This window comes from Cydia amplana, chromosome 19 (assembly GCF_948474715.1).
Source record: "Cydia amplana chromosome 19, ilCydAmpl1.1, whole genome shotgun sequence".
In the NCBI taxonomy this organism is placed as follows: domain Eukaryota; kingdom Metazoa; phylum Arthropoda; class Insecta; order Lepidoptera; family Tortricidae; genus Cydia; species Cydia amplana.
In genome coordinates this window covers 7,745,597-7,770,629 of record NC_086087.1, presented here as the reverse complement: position 1 = coordinate 7,770,629, position 25,033 = coordinate 7,745,597, and the positions used below count along the sequence as shown (strand labels likewise).

The window sequence follows — 25,033 nt, the reverse complement described above, 5'->3', positions numbered from 1 at the left end:
AAATGAATCGCTACACTCATCAATGACCATTGACTTCTGAGTTCAACATATTTGTAAGTACTCATCTCAATTTCAAAACATAACAAGTTCTTCACCAAAGACTAATGGCGTTATTCATAAAAGGCTGCTAACTTAATCAGTAATCGTCCGTTTGTCCCTATCTGTCGTTATGCCATAGAGAGGGACAAACGACGATCATTAGCTGATGATTATTATTATAAATAACGCCGTAAGTATATTCAAGAGGAATAACCTCCCTACAACTGCGTTCGAAACGTGCCTTTTTTAAAATTTTCCATTTTAGCTTTATTGGTATCTGTAGTCTGTCACCTACGGCTTTTATGACTTCTAAACATACAATCTGCCTTTCTTGGCCGCTGTCATACGAGTATGCTCGTGAATGTTCAATTAAAGCAAAATGAAGGCATTACCTACTCGTAAAAGGTATATTATTATTTAATGGCGCCATCTACAACTAGTTTTAAGATTTACCTGAGGGCTTAAAATGCTTTATATCTACTATCGTGGCTCTAACTGCGGTCAGTCAAGTCCAATTTTACGTTTTGTAATTTATAAATAGCAGGAGCGACGCAGTTTTCATATAAAACATAAAAATAATAATTATGTAATATCATAAACGATTCTCGCAGCATTGTATGGAGGCAGTTAATCTTTATCATTTAAGTACCTAGACTAGACTCTGATGGTATAGTCCAGCCAGCATGTAGCAGTATAGAAGTAGCTAAGAGACAGAAGGTTAACATTTATACCTACTATATATATTTTGTAATGTGTGTAAAAAAGTTTTTACTCACAACATAACTATTTATGTTTTTAGTTATTTACCAGAATAGTTTATACTGTTACAATGATGTAGTTGTTAAAAGCTTTACAGGATGAAATCTCTGGATAATTTAATCATACACACAACTCCGCACATGGAGCTATAATCTTCTTATGGCGCGCCATTTATTTGAGCGCAGCAAAATGGCTGAAAGCTCAACTTTTAAACAGTTTACATTAAGTGTGAGTAACGTACTTAAACTAGAGCTTGTGCTCAATTCAATCTATGCACTCATATTTAATTTTAAGCTTTCTTATATTACATAGAAGGTTTTACGCTAATAAGGGTAAATACACTGGGTAGATACCCACAACACTTACTTAGAGAGGACCTCTGTAGCGCTTAGACCTTACAGAAAACAAAATACAATATTAGGTGTAACCTTATCGGCACCATAACACATGAAAGTGACTTGGGGAGCAGTTTTTATTTATAATTGAGTTTATTTTAAGATTTATTACAGTTTCGTTTTAATTAACAGTTAATTGGATTTTCATGTTTTACTTTAATAAATATTACCTATCAAAATCGGTTATTATTTTTCGTTTTGCGTACTGAACGCTACGAAATAAAGAAAAATGATACGAGTTTAAAAAATTAATTTAGATTTTAACGGTATGAATACCCAACACTCTTAGTGAGGCCTGAGTGGACGCTCGAGTTGGGCGTGCAGCAGGGCGGGGCGTGCGGCGTGCATGTTAAACAAATGCAAACGCATAGGAGCGGCCTTAGTGCACGCTGCTCAAATCACTCGTGAGCCCGACGCCATGCTGCACGCCCCGCCGAACGCTCCGCTTCGAGCGTCCACTCAGGCCTTACACTTAGTCCATCACATATTTAGATAATAATTAATATTTAACGCTGATGCTCTGTTCTACACTGTCGAACAATATTGTGCCCAGTGAGCTATACCGTAGTCACCACGGGCCAACGCGTGATCTTCAGAGTGCCAGATGCTCCAACTAGGCGTAGTTAATAGGGAAGTAGAGGCGATGTGGACATTCTCTTAAAATTCAACTTAAATGTACCGCGTGGTAAACATCTTATGCCTCTGATTTAAATGTTTGATTCTATTTACACACTGTTTTTTGTTGTACCGTAAAACACCCTATTTTCGCCTACTTTTTGACATATTTTTGAAGTTTCCTCTTAGGGTACATGTTTATTGTGTCATCACTAGTATCTAAATGGTATATATAATGATAACACCTAAATTTAATTTAAAAATAACCCAATTGTATGTATAATTATACCAAAAAAAGGAGCTCAAAGACAATAGGCGAAGTTTCATCTTTTTACCCTATCAAACATGACTAAACATAGGCACATTCCATTAAAATTAAGTTCTACCCTCTGTATGATTGACGTAATTTATATTGAATCGTACGCCGGTGTTATTAAGGTCCTATTACGCACATATTTTCATCATAGGCGAAAATAGGAAGACATCCAGCGTGTTTTCATACATATTACTACGATCGTTCAGGGTTGTCAAAAATCATGTTTTTAACCAACTGTTTTGTTTGGGTTTTTGGTTTTCATGTCATAAATCATATAGGTATGAGAAAAAAAAAATCATTTCAAAATCAACCACAAAATGTATTTAAAGAGTAATATTAATTAAGTACTTACTTAACAAAAATCCCGCTTACGTTAGGTGAAACATAGATAAATCAAGCTGCATAATTGCATGTACTAATCAAGTGTCCATGCAATTTTGCAACTGAGTGTGCATGATCGAAAATAAAGGTTTGTAGTGACCCAATAAGTAACTAAATATTTTATATCACAATTCAAGTTATCTTGTAAAATACCACGACACAAGAAAATAACTTTGTATAATCCATTTACAAACGCATGGTCTAGGTACTCAAAAAATAATGTCAACAAAAACACCACATGACATGACTCAGTTAAAATTTCAGAATGACCTGAACACAACACAATAAACACGTGAATCGGCCATTCTGAAATTAGTCAACCAGGACCGTTATGGATTCGTCTTGTCTGTCTGTCCGTCTGTCCGTCCGTATGTCACAGCCACTTTTTTCCGAAACTATAAGAACTATATTGTTGAAACTTGGTCAGTAGACGTATTCTGTGAACCGCATTAAGATTTTCACACAAAAATAGAAAAAAAAATTTTTTTTGGGTGTTCCCCATACTTAAAACTGAAACTCAAACAATTTTTTTTTCCATCAAACCCATACGTGTGGGGTATCTATGGATAGGTCTTCAAAAATGATATTGAGGTTTCTAATATCATTTTTTTCTAAACTGAATAGTTTGCGCGAGAGACACTTCCAAAGTGGTAAAATGTTTCCCCCCCCCCCCCCTGCAACTTCTAAAATAAGATAATGATAAAACTAAAAAAAATATATGATGTACATTACCATGCAAACTTCCACCGAAAATTGGTTTGAACGAGATCTAGTAAGTAGTTTTTTATAATACGTCATAAATCCCCTAAATACGGAACCCTTCATGGGCGAGTCCCACTTGGCCGTTTTTAGGGTTCCGTAGCCAAATGGCAAACAACGGAACCCTTATAGATTCGTCATGTCTGTCTGTCTGTCCGTCTGTCTGTCCCTCCGTATGTCACAGCCACTTTTCTCCGAAACTATAAGAACTATACTGTTGAAACTTGGTAAGTAGATGTATTCTGTGAACCGCATTAAGATTTTCACACAAAAATAGAAAAAAAACAATAAATTTTTAAAAAATAGAAAAAAACAAAAAAAAACAAGGTATTCAAAACTTTTTTTTACGTTTTGTAATCTAATTACGGTCGGTTACTCTAACGCAATATCCATTGAATGCCCGTTCAGATGTTATTCACATCGCATATAAGCCACTTTGCTATAATTGCTATAAGTAGACGTGATGCGGAAACAGCATGACATGACATGATGAGGAATTCATTGACCATATTTTCATTAGTAAGGTCTGCAGATATTTTTTTATACATTGTAAGCAGAAAAACATATATATTTATATATATAAAATATTAACTTAATGTATGTTGTGCTGATGTCACTTTTCTTAGTATCATACATTACTCCTATGTAAAATTATTGGTTGACCATGAGATGATGATGAGACTAAATAATTTTATTGAGTAAATTGGTTGTTGTTTTTGGCACAAAACTAAACACATTCTTGAAGTGAAAACTTCTTTAGCGGCGCTGGGCACTTTTTGAGGTGGGGAATAAATGATAAACTCGAGACAGCGTAAGGCGATCACGTGACCGTAAGGCGATCAAGTGACCGTAAGGTTTAGTTTAGATGGCCACTCATTTAGATGGCATTTAAATCAATAAAGAAAAACTCAATGACATTACATGAAAAAGGTTCTAATCTTGTACGGGCTGAAATACGAGGATCTCACAGTTACATTCTAACTTTATATCACTCAAATATAATTCAATAAAGCTACATCTTGATGAAATCGCTAATAAAAGTGAACTCTAGTACTGGTGAATAAAACTCAAAATATCATGACCAAATAAAATTATATTTAGATGCGAGGTCTGCAAGGTAACTTTACAATTTCTATTCGAATTTTAAACAATTAACGCTACAAATTTAAGCTCACTGGCCAGCAATTTCGGAACTAAAGATTTTCAATAGAAAGGAGGATGGGTCAATTATACATAGTGCTGCAGACATTTTGGACTAGTCATTGAATTTTCACTTCTGTCGGCACTCCCGGAGTGCAACCCGTTGTTTTTATTTTTTATTTCATTGCTATATACCATCAATATAAAGTGATGTCTGATAACGTTAAGGATTTGGGTCTGGGATGTATAAGGGGTCAACTTATGGCAGGGTACCTAGATGAGCTCACAGTCAAAATGGAATATTTTGTGAGCGAGTGGAGGATTAAAACAAAATGGAATCGCCACTATGCCCAACGAATTCATGAATCAAGATTAAAACAGCTTCAAAATCATTGGATTTTTTGTTGGCTGTCGAAGCTAAATCTGTTAGTCAAAAAGTGAATCGTAGAGAACAAAATTCATTACATTGACTATCCGTCACAGATTCAAGAATAATATACAATTCAAAATAGCCAGAACTATAGAGGATTGTTATACAACCTCTATAATTATACAGTATAATTTATAAACGAAATTCCTTTAGTAAGTTCATAATATAATTTTATAACTTGATATGGGCGCCTAGAAATTTTTCTACAGTGGAGGTCAGGGTAGAAGGCCAGTAATTAGGTTTTTTTAATCATTAGAAAAATACTGTAGCTTATTACAGATATGAATCTGTAGACGAATTGATTGACTCCTCATTCATAAAAGTCGGCTTAGGGGTTTTTAGCCTACAGTGGAACATACGGCATAGCCGAAACTAATCTCAACAATGTTGAGTTTCCCCATTGGGGTGGAAGGAAATATTGAAATCGCTTTGTCAAAAGTTTCTGCCAGCAACAATCTGTGAGATAAAGCCTTCAGGATACAACCGTTTCTTTACAGTAATAAAAAAAGAAAACAACGGGTTGCACTCCGGGAGTGCCGACAGAAGTGAAAACCCAATGACTAGTCCAAAATGTCTGCAGCACTATGTATAATTGACCCATCCTCCTTTCTATTGAAAAACTTTAGTTCCAAAATTCCTGGTCAGTGAGCTTAAATTTGTAGCGTTAATTGTTTAAAATTCGAATAGAAATTGTAAAGTTACCTTGCAGACCTCGCATCTAAATATATTTGGTCATGATATTTTGAGTTTTATTCACCAGTACTAGAGTTCACTTTTATTAGCGATTTCATCAAGATGTAGCTTTATTAAATTGAATTATATTTGAGTGATATAAAGTTAGAATGTAACTGTGAGATCCTCGTATTTCAGCCCGTACAGGATTAGAACTTTTTTCATGTAATGTCATTGAGTTTTTCTTTATTGATTTAAATGCCATCACGTGATCGCCTTACGCTCTCTCGAGTTTATCATTTTTTCCCCACCTCAAAAAGTGCCCAGCGCCGCTAAAGAAGTTTTCACTTCAAAAAAAGTTTCTTGTAAACTTGAACGGCCAGTTACTGAGGGATGGCTAGTTATCTTTGATTTACTCTACTTACATCGGGTACGCTTCGGTATACTTATGTGAGGGGGTGCACCCGAACCCGAATGATGAGACCGCATTCCAGCCATTGTTAGCAGGGACCCGCCGGAATTCGTACAAATCGAGAAATTCCTGAGCCAACGAGATGAGTCCAGTCAACTGATTTGGTTCATACTGCCGTATTCGAACTTCAAGTTATTCACAAGAGACGACACGTACTAGATCCATTCTAGATACGTTATAGTTTAGATTTCAACTAGTTCTCTTTTGCAGCGCAATTCGGGCAACCAATGTCACTTTTACGATAGATCGTGTTAGATATCTATTAGATGTGAATTCGATCTCTAAGTAATATCTTGTGGAAATCATTCAAGAGTATCTCCAGAATCGCGTAAATGTCAAATTTGACAGGTTAGATCTTAAACATATCGTTATCGTATCTTGGCGATGTCTAAAAGATATCTAATAGATGTCTAATACAAAATCCGAATTGGGCCCATATTTGCTGGTCAATCACAACCCTTCGATTACTATTAAATAAAAGTCCTACTCATAAGTATGTCGGAGCGAGACACCAGAAGGACGTATTGCAGTGTTACAGTTCATAGCTTTAAATGCCTGTATAAAGTCTGATTAGCAATGTTTGGCTACGTATTATTTGCTTGTAACGAATTATAAAGCTGCGTAGTGAATAACTGTGAAAATGGTGGCATCTATTGGCGTATTATTGAACTAAGATGACAGGTAGAAGGCTTTGGAACGTCAAGAGGTGTATCTTGAGTGAACGTAGGCACGAGTGGGCATTTTTGTCGTTATGTTGGTAGACTTGTCAGGCAGGTTTACCAACTTGAATTGGAGGCGGGAGCGGTTGGCTCCGCCGCTGGAACTGGCTTCCTTCTTCTTGATTGGACCGCGCTAGAGATCGGACGTTAGCCAAACTCGTGCCTAATTCGCTACGTTCCTGAAGGCTTATACCTGAAGGATTATTCTGAAAGCTTATAGATTCAGAACGTTCTTTAACCGTTTAGCTAAGTGTTTTATTCCAAGTGTTATTTTGATTTCTTATGTGCCATTAGAAGCTTACTTTTGTAAAATAAAGAAACTATGTGTTGTTTTGAAAAGATGTGTCCCGCCGAGTTTGTTGCCGGGTTAAATCTTCTCGGGTCAGAGGTGTAGGGTTGGAGCCGGTGTAGTTTGACTTAAATAAAGATTTGAACGATTTCATTTGATCTTTTTATTTTAATTGAATCCGATTCCATCGTAAGATCGTTTAGTTATTTTGATTATTTAGTACTGAAATATAGTAGGCACTAGTATGGTTAACGAGTCCGAATGTTTATTTCATGCGTTGGTAGCATACCTACTATTTTGGCTGTGAAGTAATACATCGAGGTACCATGCCCACCACCCGCTATCAATAGCCCCGCACAATTAGCGTTTCCCCCTTTCCCTTTTCGACAAGTATATTTATATAAGCTTCATTCAGTATGGTTTTTGTTGTTTGAAACAAGAAACGAATGAATGTACCAGATATATAGTAGTAGGTAGGGTTTGCACGACGGATCCGAAATATATGGGAAGACCGCGGATCCGGATCCAGATCCGGATAATTTCATACATTTCGGATCCGGATTGCAAACCCTAGTAGTAGGTGTGTGTGTTTATGGTAAAAATTTAAAAACTGTCACCACATAATTTCTGATTGCCAAAGTGAGCAAATTGTCTACAGATAGGTACTTTCCGATTAATTACTAATGGCTACAATGGTCGCCACTATCTATTTGATGCTGATTGTAAAGTAAATAATAGACAAAACGTAAATACGGTAACCTGCAATAATATGTTACTCTTCGAAGGCTACAAAAATATGTGACACGCTCTTATGGCTCTACGAATAAGATCGTGTCAGATATTATTGCGGCATTCGTTGTGTAACATATTATTGCATGCGACTGTACGTAGTGCACGTCAAAGTTTTTTTTAAATATGTAGGTAGGTACTCAGTTCATAATAAAATAAACATGTTTTAAGAATCAATCTCAAGCGACCCATTCGGCGTCGTAAAGACTTCAGTTAAACTCTTATACGAAATGAGGGAAATGTCGTCGTAAATTAAATGCCATCTATTGAGGTTGAAGTCGTAAATAGCAAATTTCTTGGAGTTTAATTTTTGTTTACTTTTTACTGGGTCCTGAACACAATTAAATAGTTCGTACCCTCTTAAGGCCCAGTCAGGAACCTATAGGTAGTGTAAAAAAAATCATATTTTTTATTTGGAATGAAAAAAAAAGCAAAAATATCTCTACTCCGATTGAATATGATTTAAAGGAAACAAAGGTACTTAACTTTTTAAATTTTTCATATGTACACACACACTACCTACCTCATTTGTTAGGTAGGTATATAATTTTGAAACTGTTTAGTTCACTTTTTGTTCAAATTGACCTAATTCCCATTTGTTTAAGTACATTGCTCTTATAAAACGACCTTTTAATCTTCATAAACCATTTTATTACCGTAGGAACAAGCCACTTAAGTACCCCTGAAAATAATCCCACATTGTGTAAGATTGGCTGTAAAAAGTAATTTAATGACATATTTTATTGTTCAAATATAATTTCCTCTTTATTATATTTAGTCTAAGGCAGTTACCACTACATGAACTACATCAGCTACAATAGTTGCTAATATACGGTATTTGTGTACCTAATGTCTAACCATAATCTGAGGAGTGAATATCTATGTAGGTCATACTGAACATCTCGAACTAACGCTTTGTGTTGTTTTGTCATGAATCAGGAAATATTCGAGTGAATGGCTGTCAATCGACATTGATTACGTCTTAAACGACTTAAATAATGCGTAAAAACAAAGTCAGACGACATTTTGTCGCATTTATATTTTAAATTTTCTTTCATACCTTCCTCAAATCGGGCGTCGACATCAATAATAAATTATTCTCTCTTTTTTCTGTCTATTACTATGTAGTTAAGAGTGAAAAGGACAGGGGTAACGACATTTTGAATATACTTGAGCCGCGCGGTTTGTCATTTTATATCGAAACTGTTTACCGGGCCTTTTATGGGATATATCAACATTATTAATGTCGTAAATCATACCTGGAGCTCATATTTTGGTCGAAAGAAATACGAGAGCTTCTCTTGTCTGCGCTGGGAGGTGTTTCTGGTTCAAATGTTACTTCAAAATTCAAATGTTAAACTTCAATTATACGTATATTTCTCAGGACACTAGTTACTTTAACCACTTAACCATTAATAAACGTAAAAAAGTAATTTATACAAGTAGTTGAAATGTGTGGAACGACCTCCTTTTAGTTTTCTCGAGGGACTAACGGGGTTCTTCAATAAATTAGTGTACAGGTTTTATAGGGTCGGCGACGCGCATGTGTCCGCTTGTCAAACGAGCCGTATGCTTCTTGCTCACCGACGTAGTATAAAAATACTTATCAATGTAATTAGTAATTAATAATTACAGTAGAAACAGCTTACGATCACGTTTAAAAATATGCATTTCTGCGGCCGCCATTAAACACAGGTCCCTGCAACTTATTTCTATAATTTTTATCACGGTTAATACGCTTTCCCGCTCGACATGCGTCGTTGATGTGGTACTAAAATATATCTATTTGTATTTTTATCGTTTGACATATTCAAGTAAAATGACATGAAAAGCAACGATATTTTTCCCGGACCCATGCAGGAAATCTCAAAGATTTATCCCAAAAAACAAGCCATGAATTCTAATTCGCGGCCATTTTTGCGCCCTGTTTAAGTTATCTGTTTACTGAAAACACGACGCGTTTTTACGCCCAACAGGGAAACATTGCATTGCCCTAGAAGTGAGAGAATGAAGACCTTCTTACACAATACGGCTTTTACGAAGAGTACTTTGAGTGTAAATAATGCATTGGGCATACTTATAATTCTTCAAAAATCACAAAAATACAATGGTAAATTAATTTGGATAGTATACAATTGTCAATTGGGTACTTTCTTCTACTTAAAATAAATTATTTCACACCGTGCACGAAATAAAGCACCAGATAATTATTAAAAAAGCATAGATAGCAGTTATTTTTAAACACAAGTTCTATTTAATAAATCGGATGGAAGTATAAAAAGCGGCCAAGTGCGAGTCGGACTCGCCCATGAAGGGTTCCGTATTTAGGCGATTTTTATGACGTATAAAAAAAAAACTACTTACTAGATCTCGTTCAAACCAATTTTCGGTGGAAGTTTACATGGTAATGTACATCATATATTTTTTTTAGTTTTATCATTCTCTTATTTTAGAAGTTACAGGGGGGGGGGGGGGACACATTTTACCACTTTGGAAGTGTCTCTCGCGCAATCTATTCAGTTTAGAAAAAAATGATATTAGAAACCTCAATATCATTTTTGAAGACCTATCCATAGATACCCCACACGTATGGGTTTGATGAAAAAAAATTTTTTGAGTTTCAGTTCGAAGTATGGGGAACCCCAAAAATTTATTGTTTTTTTTCTATTTTTGTGTGAAAATCTTAATGCGGTTCACAGAATACATCTACTTACCAAGTTTCAACAGTATAGTTCTTATAGTTTCGGAGAAAAGTGACTGTGACATACGGACGGACAGACAGACGGACAGACGGACAGACGGACAGACAGACAGACAGACAGACATGACGAATCTATAAGGGTTCCGTTTTTTGCCATTTGGCTACGGAACCCTAAAAAGTAGGTGAGTTGACTGTGACGTCACTACACACGTTTTCATATAAATTCCATATTAGCAAATCTTTTTGACAGTTCTAAAAAAGAAGCTGATTTGACTAGTAAGAAAGTAGCCAATTATTCTTGGTATTGGCACTGTATGCTAGACCTTGCGAACCCGAACACTAGAGACACCTTTTCGTCACGATTATAAGTACTTCGTTTTTTTAGCATTAGAAATAATAAACAATCTTGATGTGTCTTTTAATTGAAAAACACATTTTAAAAATAAGTTACGGTAAATATGTAACAATTATGAATATAATACGATCTTTTATAGTCTTCTGCTTTCATAAGTAATAGTTATTGATTTTTAAAAAGTGTTTTTCAATTAAAAGACATGTCAAAATCGCTTACCTTCTTTCAAGTTCTTTCTAATGCTAAAAAGCGGCCAAGTGCGAGTCGGACTCGCCTTGCACTTGGCCGCACTTGGCCTCGACTATTTATGACGCATAAAAAAAACTACTTACTAGATCTCGTTCAAACCAATTTTCGGTGGAAGTTTGCATGGTAATATACATCATATATTTTTTTTAGTTTTATCATTCTCTTATTTTAGAAGTTACGGGGGGGGGGGGAGGGGAAACACATTTTACCACTTTGGAAGTGTCTCTCGCGCAAACTATTCAGTTTAGAAAAAAATTATATTAGAAACCTCAATATCATTTTTGAAGACCTATCCATACAAACCCATTGATGAAAAAAATATTTTTGAATTTCAGTTCTAAGTATGGGGAACCCCCAAAATTTATTGTTTTTTTTTTCTATTTTTGTATGAAATAGTTCTTGTAGTTTCGGAAAAATGTGGCTGTGACATACGGACGGACAGACAGACAGACAGACAGACAGACAGACATGACGAATCCATAAGGGTTCCGTTTTTTGCCATTTATTGGCTAGGGAACCATAAAAAAACGAACTATAGAAAACCAAAACCCTGAAAAAATTTCACTCCACCCTCAATTTTATCCAATTGTTTTATACAATCAAATATGCATGACTTACTCACTGGAGGTTATTAAGTTAGTAGAATATTCACATACATTTTTTTCTCATAATGCTCAAACATGTTAAAAGAAAAAAATGTAAATATCGATATGTCACTCACTTTCACGGTTCAGTAAATGGGATGGTACACGAGGCATTATCATGTCCCGTAAATAATAAATAATATTAAATAGAATCCTAAAAGGAAAACGTTACTTACGCGTGAAAGGAAAATGATTTATTGTTGTAAATGAAATTGATTTTTTTGTGTTATATTACGAGTCAAGGGCTCCATATGTAATCACGTGAACCAACGTAACAATTATTCTACTTTCCTTTTTTGCGGGCCAGTCTCTGACACTAATTGTAAGAATGACACGCATGATATTCTTGTACTGTACCTTAAGAGTAACACGATTGAATTAAATTTGATATGATATGAACATTCAAGTAACATATATGTCGGAGCGAGACACCAGAAAGACGTATTGCAGCATTACAGTTCATAGTTAGACGCCTGTATAAAATCGATTAGCAATGTTTGACTACGTATTATTTGCTTGTAACTAAATAATAAAGTTGCGCAGAGAGTATAACGCCATCTATTGGTGTATTGTTGAACGAAAATGACAGGTAGAAGGCTTTGGAACGTCAAGAGGTGTATCTTGAGTGAACGTAGGCACGAGTAGTTGGTAGACTGGTCAGGCAGGTTTACCAACTTGAATTGGAGGCGGGAGCGGTTGGCTCCGCCGCTGGAACTGGCTTCCTTCTTCTTGATCGGACCGCGCTAGAGATCGGTCGTTAGCCAAGCTCGTGCCTAATTCGCTACGTCCCTGAAGGCTTATACCTGAAGGATTATTCTGAAAGCTTATAGATTCTCACGTTCTTTAACCGTTTAGCTAAGTGTTTTATTCCAAGTGTTGTTTTGATTTCTTATTGGTAGACTGGTCAGGCAGGTTTACCAACTTGAATTGGAGGCGGGAGCGGTTGGCTCCGCCGCTGGAACTGGCTTCCTTCTTCTTGATCGGACCGCGCTAGAGATCGGACGTTAGCCAAGCTCGTGCCTAATTCGCTACGTTCCTGAAGGCTTATACCTGAAGGATTATTCTGAAAGCTTATAGATTCTCACGTTCTTTAACCGTTTAGCTAAGTGTTTTATTCCAAGTGTTATTTTGATTTCTTATGTGCCATTAGAAGCTTACGTACTTTTGTAAAATAAAGAAACTATGTGTTGTTTTGAAAAGATGTGTCCCGCCGAGTTTGTTGCCGGGTTAAATCTTCTCGGGTCAGAGGTGTAGGGTTGGAGCCGGTGTAGTTTGACTTAAATAAAGATTTGAAGGATTTCATTTTGATCTTTTTATTTTAATTGAATCCGATTCCATCGTAAGATCGTTTAGTTATTTTGATTATTTAGTACTGAAATGTAGTAGGCACTAGTATGGTTATCGAGTCCGAATGTTTATTTCATGCACTGGTAGCATACATACTATTTTGGCTGTGAAGTAATACATCTAGGTACTACCCCCACGCGCCCACCGCCGTTAGGATCATACTTCTCCGATATATACCTATATAAATTTGGTATTGATTTTAATAGAGATTGTAATACAAAGAACTTAGAGCGAGTATAAGTTTTACATACGAAATTTCTACTCACTTTTCAGCGGCGAGTTCATGTTCACTTGTCATTTTTAGGGTTCCGTACCCAAAGGGTAAAAACGGGACCCTATTACTAAGACTCCGCTGTCCGTCCGTCCGTCCGTCCGTCCGTCCGTCTGTCACCAGGCTGTATCTCACGAACCGTGATAGCTAGCAGTTGAAATTTTCACAGATGACGTATTTCTGTTGCCACTATAACAACAAATACTAAAAACAGAATAAAATAAAGATTTAAGTGGGGCTCCCATACAAAAAACGTGATTTTTGACCGAAGTTAAGCAACGTCGGGCGGGGTCAGTACTTGGATAGGTGACCGATTTTTTGCTTGTTTTGCTCTATTTTTGTTGATGGTGCGGAACCCTCCGTGCGCGAGTCCGACTTGCACTTGGCCGGTTTTTAATGGTAATTTCTTAATACGACATACATTAGGAAGTTGCGGTAGACGTTACAAATTTACATTAAACACATAGCTGACATGCTAGGTAAGTGCACTTCGAAGTCTATATAGCTAGTTAAGGCATTACGTAATGGCTAAATTTAGGTAGCTGCAAGAGACCTACATGCTAACTGCTGTTACACATGACTTGCAGAAATATATTCGTAAAAGCAGTTCGGTAACCGATTCATGCAGCTGTTTCTAAAGGTCGCTTTGAATATTATACCCCTGAATGCTCGGTAGCGCGAAAGATAAATCTTCATTAAGTCGAGGCAGATAATTACACCCAGCGATATCAAGACGCTGATGACTCCTCTTAATCATTGCGTATGATCTTTTCGATTAGTGTTAATAAATGTTACAACTTGTTAAGAATGTAAGAATGACAAATGTACAAAACAGAAAGATGGCGTCGGGTGATTTTGCTAGGATTTTACTTTGTCACGTTCCTTTTATTCCTCGAATCGGTTAAGGTAATCTGTTTTACTGAAGGCGTGAGTAAGAGTGGAGTAAGATTATTAAATTTTATGTATCAAGATTTTTCTTCCTCAATTTTTTTAAAATTATAAATGGGCTTACTCGTGGCCACAGACTAGCCGAGGCGAAGACGTGGCCTACGATGGAGCGAGCCTGCCCAGAAGGTGCCTGTTCACCCTTGATTTGAAGGTTGCCGGGTTATATGAGCTCGGATTTTATTTTATTTTATTATCTTTAGCTTTAGTTGTTCGTATCGTGTTATTTTAATCGTTTTAATAATGTTACGTGCATTAATAGTAATATACCTACTTCGTTTGTTGTAGTGGATGAATGTGAATGTGAATGTCAAATAAGTACTTATTCGTTAGAGTCCGTCTAAGCTACGAGTAACTATACAAAGACTTGAACCGAACAAAGTAAAGGAGTGTCATCACACTCAAAAAGATAGTCATATTTTCATAGAAATTTGACTTTAATGTGACATGGCCACACTTTGTCATTGCGAATTCCGTTAGAAATAAGCTTGGTCCAACTTTACATAATTATTTATAATTAAGTAAGTATATTGTAAGTATGTCAATGTGTCTCGTATAACGTGGTACACAATACACTCACTAAAGTGTCATTCAATAGAACTTGCTAACTATGTAAACAAACCGCCATACTAAAATTGACACTGAATGTCAAATTACTAGTAACTTTTGTTTACATAGTTCGCAAGTTCTATTGAATGACACTTTAGAATGGGGTTGTATTATAAGTACAACCTCTTTCTAGAGTTTACCAAGAGTTAAACGAGAGTTAGCGATGTATCTTGATTCTCATGAATGTCCATTAGAGCCAACAGGCCGGTTCGCCACGAGGCATGTTAGCTCCGTATTAACACAGTACTGGACCTATACCAGTAATTTATCGTCAAACATTTAGGAATTCGCGTTCAAATCTCGAACGCAATGGTCAACTGTTGGTCCCAAATGATCTATGTTATACCAGACTAGCTGTGTCCTTTTCATGTGAATGTTTCCTTGTTTTTTGCAAGTAATTCTCGCATGTGCCTTTCGGAGATGATTTACTTGATATAAATATACTCTGGTATTAACCGGTCCAAGCTCGCAGCTTGAGTGTTTCTGACCCACGTTAACCACATGCATCCAAATATTCGAATCGATAGTGTATTCCACTTCCACCTGAGTATCTGTGATCTGCGGTTGCTATCGATAGCTTCGATTCTCATTGTACGTATACTATTTCATAAATTGAATAAAATACTAATATAGATAAGTGCAATTTAAGATCAAATTTCCTCTTATTTATTCCATTATTCCATTATCATCATTTGTTCTATGATCAAGATCATTGTCCCATTCGCTAGGGCTCAAACTTTCTAGCACATTTTTTAGAGCGCTTCATTGACATATATATCGGACCAGCCTTACGGGCAATAAGAATGGAGCATGAATGGGGCCAGTACAGCGGTGTGAAAACGCTGCAACGCGATTGGTTGATGAGTTCGCATCACGCGCGCGCGGCCGCGCGATTGGTCGCAACTAGTTGCGTTAGACTACACGATTGGCTCGAATTCGTCAGTGACACCACTGAACTAGTACCATTTTAAGTGCACGTAAGGCCAGTACCGAGATATATATGTCAATGGAGCACTTGGGTTGTAGACATTTTCTTTCTTTTACTTCCATCAAACAAGTAGTGGGTGGTTTTGCAGGTCCTCATTTTTGTGTAAATTCCTTTGAGATCATAATAGGCACATCAATTTTGCATCAATTTCACTATCAAAAATTCTCTTAAGCACACCATTGTGATCGGTTTTGTGAGCAAAGCACCTTGTTTGCCGATGCTTTGTAGAATACAGATATATCTCTTTCTTATAGTGAATGGGTACCTATTGATACCTACTTGTAATATGGACCCTCACGAAAAGTGTTTGGATCGATGGACTTGGACGGGTTCCAGAATACGAACTATTAACCGAAACAGTAATAAAATCGTCAGTAAGCTAGCAATAAAATATTATGCTTTCTGAAACATTGCTTGTAGATTATTTTGGCTCGGTTGAGTTCTAGATCCTGGGTGATTTAAGTCCTTGCTAATTTGTCTGCGGTTTTGCTACAGTTGTCTGACATGTTGATAAAGGTATAACTGAATTAAATTAAGGGAAGGTTGTTGTAATGCTCGAGTTCAGGTAGGTACAGTGGGCCAAGAAAGTGGTCTACCTGACAAAAGTTTCTGCGAGATCTAACGATCGCTAAGGTTGACAATTGTCACTGACATTCATGTCAAATCGACCTTGTTGTCTCATGACGTTCAAACGAACCTCAACCGTAGCGTGGTAAACCACATTTTTGGCCGACTGTACTACTTAAAGTCATACGAGTTAATTAATTAATAAATCATTCATTCATTCATTCATTCATCATTTGGTCCTGTGTGCTGTGAATTTTTCACCGATTTACTGTAGGTACCGTTATTAAAATGAACACTAATATGTACAATAAAAAATCTTTGCCAACGTATTTTTGGACCACCCTGTAATATTAAGTAAACTATAGCAAATTGATAACACGAGCCAAATGTCGCGGATTAATATAAGTTGATTGATCGCACCATCTATCATGCTTGGACCACAAGAGCTTGCCATGTCACTAGCTCATTATGTTAGAGGCTGATCATTAAATAACATGTGAGTATTTAAACTATGTTACTAATTACTAAAGTTGTGGGTGTTTGAAATACCTAATACAATTAAATATTATCTAACACCGAAGCTTAGAGTTGTGAGTACTAGACTAGACCTCATTACCCGTACGCAATATTATGTACATGAATTATATTTAAAAGAGAGAGAATATCGTAAGTTACGAACAGGTAATACATACATACATACATACATGATGAACATATGATGTCCTAATTGGGACACGAAGGTCCTGGCTTCGTAGGTAGAATTACTTCCAAATAGGCTAATCAGCCATACGAATTTATAAGCAGTAATGTCAAAAAATATTTCACGTCAATACGTCAATTCTTGGGATTATAGTTGCCCTCCCATCAGCCGTGGCAAAAAGCCGGGATAACGTGAGGAAGATGATGAATGTCATTAAATATTTCTACTTCACATACAAGCGATATGGGCCAAGTGTAGTGTTGTGAATAACGCTCATTATTTTTGAGGCTTAAAGACTCGAACCCTTAAGACTCTCGAGGCTTAACGCCTCAAAGGCGGCAAAGACGATTTCTTACATCCATACGGGTAAAATAAATAAATACAATTCTCAGTCTTCAAGACTTACGAGTCTTGAGGGCTCGAGTTTTTAAGCCTAAAAATAAGCGTTATTCACAACACTGGCCAAGTGACAATAGTTTTTAGAAAACGCCAATCGAAATTTTAATAATGTACGTACTATGGAAATGATCACGTGACTTTTCATCCCGATACATTTTTCATATTCGATTTTGTCGACAAACGACTGTCATCTTGGTCCATATTTAGATATAAATACTTAGTCGCAGTGATTTCAGTAGTTTTCTCAACTTCGTATATAATTATTAATTATTATAACCCAATTTCTTTAATCTTTCACATAAATCTTTTAATAAAAGCATTCTTGGACTACACAAAATTAAGTGTTTTAAAATAAAAGCTCCATAGCGACGGTGTTGAGCTCCAATTTCCTCGCAATTAAATAAAAAACTCGCCGCTCACTAACGGGCCCTTGCTTTGGTTAGCAACTTGTAAAAAAATTAATCATGAATTATATTCAACTAGCTTTTGCTTATGTGTTCATCTGCAAAATACTGATTTATTTGCACTTTGGTACAAACTTTCAATCCCTATTATGAGGCCCTTTAGCTTATAAACTATCTGTGTGCACAATTTCGCCTAAATCTGGTTGCTTCTTTGCGTTAAAATAAATGATTATGAATAAAATTTCACGTTTACCTAAAATATTGGTAAAATTTAAGGATTAACTTATCATAAACTTTTCGTTACAAAATCTGGTGTCTTCTGGTCTGCCTACAATTAAATTCCAAGATTATGCACAGGCACAGGTTTTCACGAAAGCGAGTGATATCTTACCGTTCAACCCAAAGTAGAAATAAAGTATCATAGGGATTAATCCCAATCTGTAAGATGTTGTCCTTCCCACGACTAGCGGTTTGATAGCAAGCCATAGCCGAGGCTACCCAGCGCTTCTAAATTGGTACTTTAACTATCGATCCTTATCAAAAAAAAACATATTAGGTAAATACCCACATATCTAGGTATATTAATCATGGATGCAAATAGACAATTTGCTAAACGTTTACACAAAGGTGTTTGATGAAGAAATATCAATGGCTGTGTCGTCAAAAGAATAAATTAAACCGAAGTCCCATTGTCAAAGGTCGGAGCAATCAAACAGGCGTAGCGTAATTATATCAAATTTTACGGCCGTCCGATGGATGTGTCTCATAAAATTTAACGCGAGGCAGTTTTTTCGATTGGCAATCAACCACTAAATTGGCATTTATACGTGATTCTGCTGGATTTTCCCTTTGTCCCCAACAGATTGGATTTCTGAAAATCCTCAGAACTCGTTTGCGGCGGTGGTTTTCCTTTACACGTATGTACATCTTCGTAAGGTCCCAGAGGATGTTCTAAGCTAAGAGAATAGAGTAGTATTTCTGTTATTACGCACTTATTCCTTCGTAATACGCTCACCTAATACGTCCACCTAATACGCACCAATTTACTTAGGTAATACGCTCAACATCTATAGGTATACGCATACCTGTAGTTAATCAAGTTCATGACTATTTGATATGGGAATTCCCTGAGGTTTTAACCTTGATGGTAAAAACACGTACGTTATTTCAGTTTTATACATATAAAATGTGACGCGACTTATTTCACATGTCATATCGTACCTAATACAATTGTTTTCCCCTTAGGACAAAGTACTCGTACCTTCCTTTCAGCTTCACGACTTTGAATCTTGTCCAATATTTGGAGTACAAAAACGCCTAAAAGTCGATCCTAATCCGCTTTCCCGACACACAATAGCGAGGGATGTAATAAAAATTCATTTAAATGTAAAAGCTCGGTGAGTCCTAATTTCAAAATCATGTCACCGACAGATTATCTTGGATTTTCCACATCTTTAGATCCGTCTGCGCTTCCGAGCAGTTGTAAGAGGCTTATGATGGCGATCTGTTCATGGGGCGGGTATATCAAACGTGCTGCGTGTATTTTGAAAAAGGAATTTATTAACGTTTTAAAGCTTGGGTCCGTCAGTAATTGTTCCAGCCAGTTGTTTTGGCGTTCAGGGTTTAAAAAGTCTGGAATATTTAAAGAATAAATCCCGCTGACGTTTCAATAAATGCGCCTTGTGGAACGAACCGAAAAAAAGCTACGTGACAGCGCGAGAGTGCAGCGGAATGGTATTTTCAAATGCAAACGTTCCATGGAATTACCCGCTCCTGTGTGTTCTAAGTTCAAACCGGACAGCCGGCCGAACGGAAAACTGGAATTATGTTGTTCCACATTCAAAGTTCAAATGGACAGAACGAACTAGTAGAAACCCGCTATTTCAGATCTCGAATTGTATTCACATACATGTGCTGCTTTTGTTAACTAGGAGGAACTATTGCCGAATTTACGGTCGTTGCATACAAGCACTGTAGTGTTTAAGCCATAATAAAACTTTGTCTGAATCCCAAAGGAAATCTAATTCCACTGTATTATTCTGTGGGTTGTTGATTTATTTGCTCAAGTGAAGGAGCCTTGTAATCTTAATTTATCAGTAAATAATTGGACTAAGCTCGGGAAGTATTTAGATCATTTTGAATTTAAATTAAATTTGAACTACAATACCTACCTATTCTGGGAAAGGTCTAGGAAGTCTTTGAAATTCCGGCTCAATTTCGGCAGACTAGATTTTAAAAGTTAAAAAGTACAATGTGCTATCCGCGCCCCTGTTCTGTTTATTTGTTTAACAAGATTTGCTTTCCGTTTGTTGCAGTAGGTAGTTTCAAACTTTAAGTTGTCTATTGTTTGAATCTTATCTGAACTATGTACTTCTTTTAGAACACGATTGCAAGTGGATTTTTAAATGGTATTGTTTTCTACAGCTTCTATATTATTCTTGATTGCTTGATGTTTTAACAATACCAATTAATTAGTCTTTATTATTACTTTCATTACTCGATGCAAACTACATTTATTTTTTTATTTAATCTCGAAAATATCGTGCAATATCCAAAATAATTTACTCCTATACAATTATTACATTCCATACCATAAGTACATAATGAATTAAGTTAGTGTCAGTTGATCCTTAAATTCTAACACCACCTCTTAAATTGTTTTTAGACATGACATGACACATGATGTATGGTTCCTTTCCTACGAGTATGTTCTTATGCTGACTTCCAATGTCTAGAGAGCATATTTGAGAGACAGTGTGGTTTGTATAACGTATATCTTAAAACGGTTATAATAATATGCAAAGGATTATCAAATTACTACAGTAAAATTAAATATTGGTCTATTTGCCTACATCTGTTCTTCTCTGCCATAAAATTTACACTAACAGGAGAAACAAAATCAAACAATTAGGAAATGTGATCAATAATTTTGGTTCGAATTATTCGATTCATTCAAATTGTTACTTATTTGTTTACTTTATAGAACTTTAATTTTACGAGAGAATAATTAATAATGAAATTATTTTTAGTAGCTTGCTGTTTGTATTCAAATATAATAGGGATGATGACACATGTTGAATTTTATAACAAAATCTAGTAAAATAGATAGCAAACGAGCAATTTATTACAATATTCATTAAAATAAAATATTGAAAAATTACAGAATTACAGGACCTGAAAGTTTCAAAATTTAAGTTTTTTTTTAACTTCCAAAAACGATAAAAGTAAGGGTACCATTCGATTCCTAACATTTCATCCAAAAAAATATTGTACGGCAACTATATGCATAAACAATACTATATACTTAAAAAAGTCATTGATGTTAAAAGCTTATTACAGAGTCGAGGACTACTTGACAGACAAACATGCATGGTCCAAACCAGAAACTAATAAAAAGTAGTAGCAATTAAAAACATTGTATTATGTATAGAGTTATAGGTGACACAGCTCAGGTAAGCAGGAAAACACATCAAATATTATATGTTGGTAATTCATAATAATCAATCAGATTTATATAATATGTTTTCCCATTTCTTTTAATAACTTTATTTTCTTTTCCTTTTGTAAGAATTTGATATGTTTTCGGAAAGAGCTACGAATTTGTATGATTCCATGTACATATGTATATTTTCTAAATCAAATTTCTATTACACCTTATGTGTATAATTGCATGAATTCTATAGTGATTTAAATTGTATTTTTTTTCCTTAATATCTCGTAATGCATGTTAATTATAAGATGTAATTATTTTTGAAAAGATGTGTCCCGCCGAGTTTGTTGCCGGTCCCATAATGGGATACCCTCCTCCAATTGAGGGGGGATTTAAATCTTCTCGGGGCAGAGGTGTAGGGTTGGAGCCGGTCTACCTAGCTTTATTTGACGTTCATAAGCGCATTGTAATGGTGCCTACTTGAATAAACTATCTTTTATCTTTATCTTTAAACGCAATATTTCACCGACAAAAACGCAATTTTCTTGTTTTGTCCATACTACAAGATGGGCGATGACGTCACGGCCTCTGGCCGTTTTGTATAGGGCGTTTCGCGAGTGAAGTGCGACTGTCGGACTTTGACTACAATTTCTGACTTTTGTGTTACTTTAATGCAATGGGTCCCATATAGACATTTGATCCTAAAAACAAACCCGATCGATTGATACCATAAAAAAAATTAGTCATGTAGCCTATTGTATTGATTACCATTAGTTATTTATTTACAGTAGGTAAGTAAATAGTTATGGTATTTTTATTCCATGTAGTTACAAGATGATACTAAAATATGGTCTGAAATAAATTCTAACTATCTGGGCTTAGAAATCGAAGAAGAGCTTCTGATTTTCCGTAAATTTGACTAGTAACGAATCTTTTGGTATTCGGTTCGCCTTTTGTACAATAAGATTTCTTCGCTTTTTGTAAAATAAATAACATACGAGATTAGTTTAGAAAAATGTAAATTGCTATATCTGTTCCTATAATGTTTCAGTTGTTCCGATGATGCCTTGTAAATTTAATCAACAGATCTTAATTCTTGTGAGAATTAAAACTTTAAAAACATTATGAGGCAAATGCATAGGCATAGGTAACAAACAATTGAAGGCTCCTTTTCGAAAAGTTGGCGAATTGCACACTCTAAACTGCGATTTCAGACAGAAAAGTATAACTGATGTTAGCCAACGGCACTAACTTTTCAAGTTAAACAATCTAGAGGTTGGCAGGAACTCTGCCGACTGTTGGCGGAGCGTGCTCGGTTGGTGGTTGCTACACTTACGTTGAGCTGGCGAGTCACGCTGTGCTGCCATTTTGACAGTGGCGATGGTAAATGTGTAAAGTTGGAGTTCCTAAGTGTAAGTTCCGGGGATTCAGTGTAGAAGGTTTTCAGCTTAAAACCCATCACTATGCATAATACATACTCCAAAAACCTTAAATACCCTGTCAATTGCCAATAGTCTTCGGTTCGTGCCAGTGCTGCACTGCGCTCACTGTCTTACGAAATACCTAGTTGTTTACGATACAAGTGCGGAAAAAAGGAAATAATCCTTCGGTCGTGTTTTAAAGTTCGCCATTCGTTGCGAATTACCTATTCGCACGTGTATCGTGTAACGTTTTACAGTACAAATGGCCCACTACATTTTCGACCTATAGTTACGTAAAGCAGATGTACTGTAAAGCATATTAAATGTATAGCCCGAGTGCGATTTAAAACGTATGAGTTGGTTCGTGAGTTGATATATATTATGTTTTTATATTAACCCTTTTTGTACAGAAAGGCAGTGTCATTCTGCTGTACGAGTATCACATCATATCTCGTTTGCATTTAGAGCACCCCGTCGAGTGACGACATGCTTTAAATTTACAGAACAACTCAGTTATAAGCTAACTTAAAAATATGTATTAGGTATATTATTCCCAAATATATATCTTTCATGTTAATATAAGTATAGGTATAAATTATTAATGAAATGTTATGTAATCTTATTTTTTTTCTTTTCAGGTACCTACTAACACTAACATTATATCCCAAGTAGCATCATTGACATGTGAGGTAGGTAATTATTGATTCCCGAAGTGTTCTGCTAATATACGAAATAATTTCATTTTTGTTTAAGCTTTGAAGCTTGAGTTCAATTTCATTTTGTTCAGCTATTTATCTGTTTATTTTATTTGGATGTCGCTAAGGTAAAACTAATTGGCGGAGCCCCGCGTTATAAGTTATAAGATAAGATAAAAGATAGTTTATTCAAGTAGGCATAATTACAATGCGCTTATGAACGTCAAATAAAGCTAGGTAGACCCCTTTTCGTAGTATCGTCTATCAATTATCTCAAATAAGTGCTGACTTTATTATTTCTAATAAGATTACTATCCTATCACACATTTTATCACATAGAGTCTGTGCGGAAAGAGAAGAGTCGTATAATGTATGGGCTCCCTTACATTCCACGACTCTTCTCTTTCCGTAAAGACTATAACATCGGCTTTTCTCCGCTAGCAACTGGGATGAACGAGTCCGTTCTATTTTTGAAAGTATCGCCAAAGAGTCCGAGAAACGGCAAGGGGCAGTGTACACACTGAAACTGAACTTACATTTTCATATTTGGGCGTTTTTTTAAAGTTGTCCCCTACACTTTTTTTCAAATTTGGGATTTTTTATGTTATTTCTACTCAGAATCACGAGCTCTTTCTATCCTAATAGGAGAATAATATTAGGAAACTCTTCCTAAGATTTTTATTTCCATTCCGTCACCATTTTTCATAGACTTTGTATGGCGGTCGCGGAATGGAGAGATCGAAAAATGTATGGAAATTTTGGGACACTTTTTTGCTCCTATTAGGATAGAAAGAGCTCGTGATTCTGAGTAGAAATAACATAAAAAATCCCAAATTAGAAAAAAAAGTGTAGGGGACAACTTATGTCGAGACGCCCATTTATGTCGAGTTCGCTAGATATGAAGTCGATTTACGTTTTACATATTGGTTTCAGTTCATTTCATCTTACCTTAGCCATTAATTAGTCTTTGGTAAAATCATCATACTTAGTATTATTTTTTTATATATTGATCGTTTATATTGTCGAGTTTTAAACTTTAATTAAATTTTGTAAAAGACGTGTAAGTAAGCAAAATGTCAACGTATTTTTGGGCCATTCTGTAAAATACAACTTGGTAGAGATATTTATTATATACTGATAAGTATTTGTATCGCATATGTCGGCCTCTGGATGCATTCGTGCAATTCGTTTGTAACTGTACAAAAACCCAGTCACGTTGCTTTAGCCAAACAGCCGATGTACCGAGCCTGTTTCAACTAGCTTACAAGTGGACTACGTTTCTATGCAAATATTTGTTCGTTCGATCCGACAACGTGACCGGCATGTACTTAATTTGCTTTAAAGGGAATGTTAAATAAGTTCTTGTAAGGAGTTTGCAATCATTATGAAAAAATACTGTAGGAATCACGTAACATAAAGTGAGTGAAAAAATGAAATTTCTGATACATGTTTTTTTTCCGCTTTATTCGTATTTCTTGTCGACTTTCGTTGCAGGTAGATATGGTTTACAGTGTAGGAACCTAATAGAAAAAAATT

The 25,033-nt window shown here is 35.8% G+C and overlaps 2 long non-coding RNA genes across 2 annotated transcripts in view; one reads left to right on the top strand and one right to left on the bottom strand.

Annotated features, from left to right (window-relative positions):
• The window catches only part of LOC134657022 (uncharacterized), a 285,577-nt gene that overhangs the window by 92,357 nt on the left and 168,187 nt on the right, over positions 1 to 25,033 (top strand). The gene's annotated exons all lie outside the window — the stretch shown is intronic.
• LOC134657027 (uncharacterized) overlaps positions 14,249 to 25,033 on the bottom strand; it is a 168,713-nt gene continuing 157,928 nt past the window's right edge. Inside the window, exon 3 of the long non-coding RNA XR_010097582.1 lies at positions 14,249 to 14,258. This is a non-coding gene — a long non-coding RNA (uncharacterized LOC134657027). The remainder of the gene's footprint in view (positions 14,259 to 25,033) is intronic.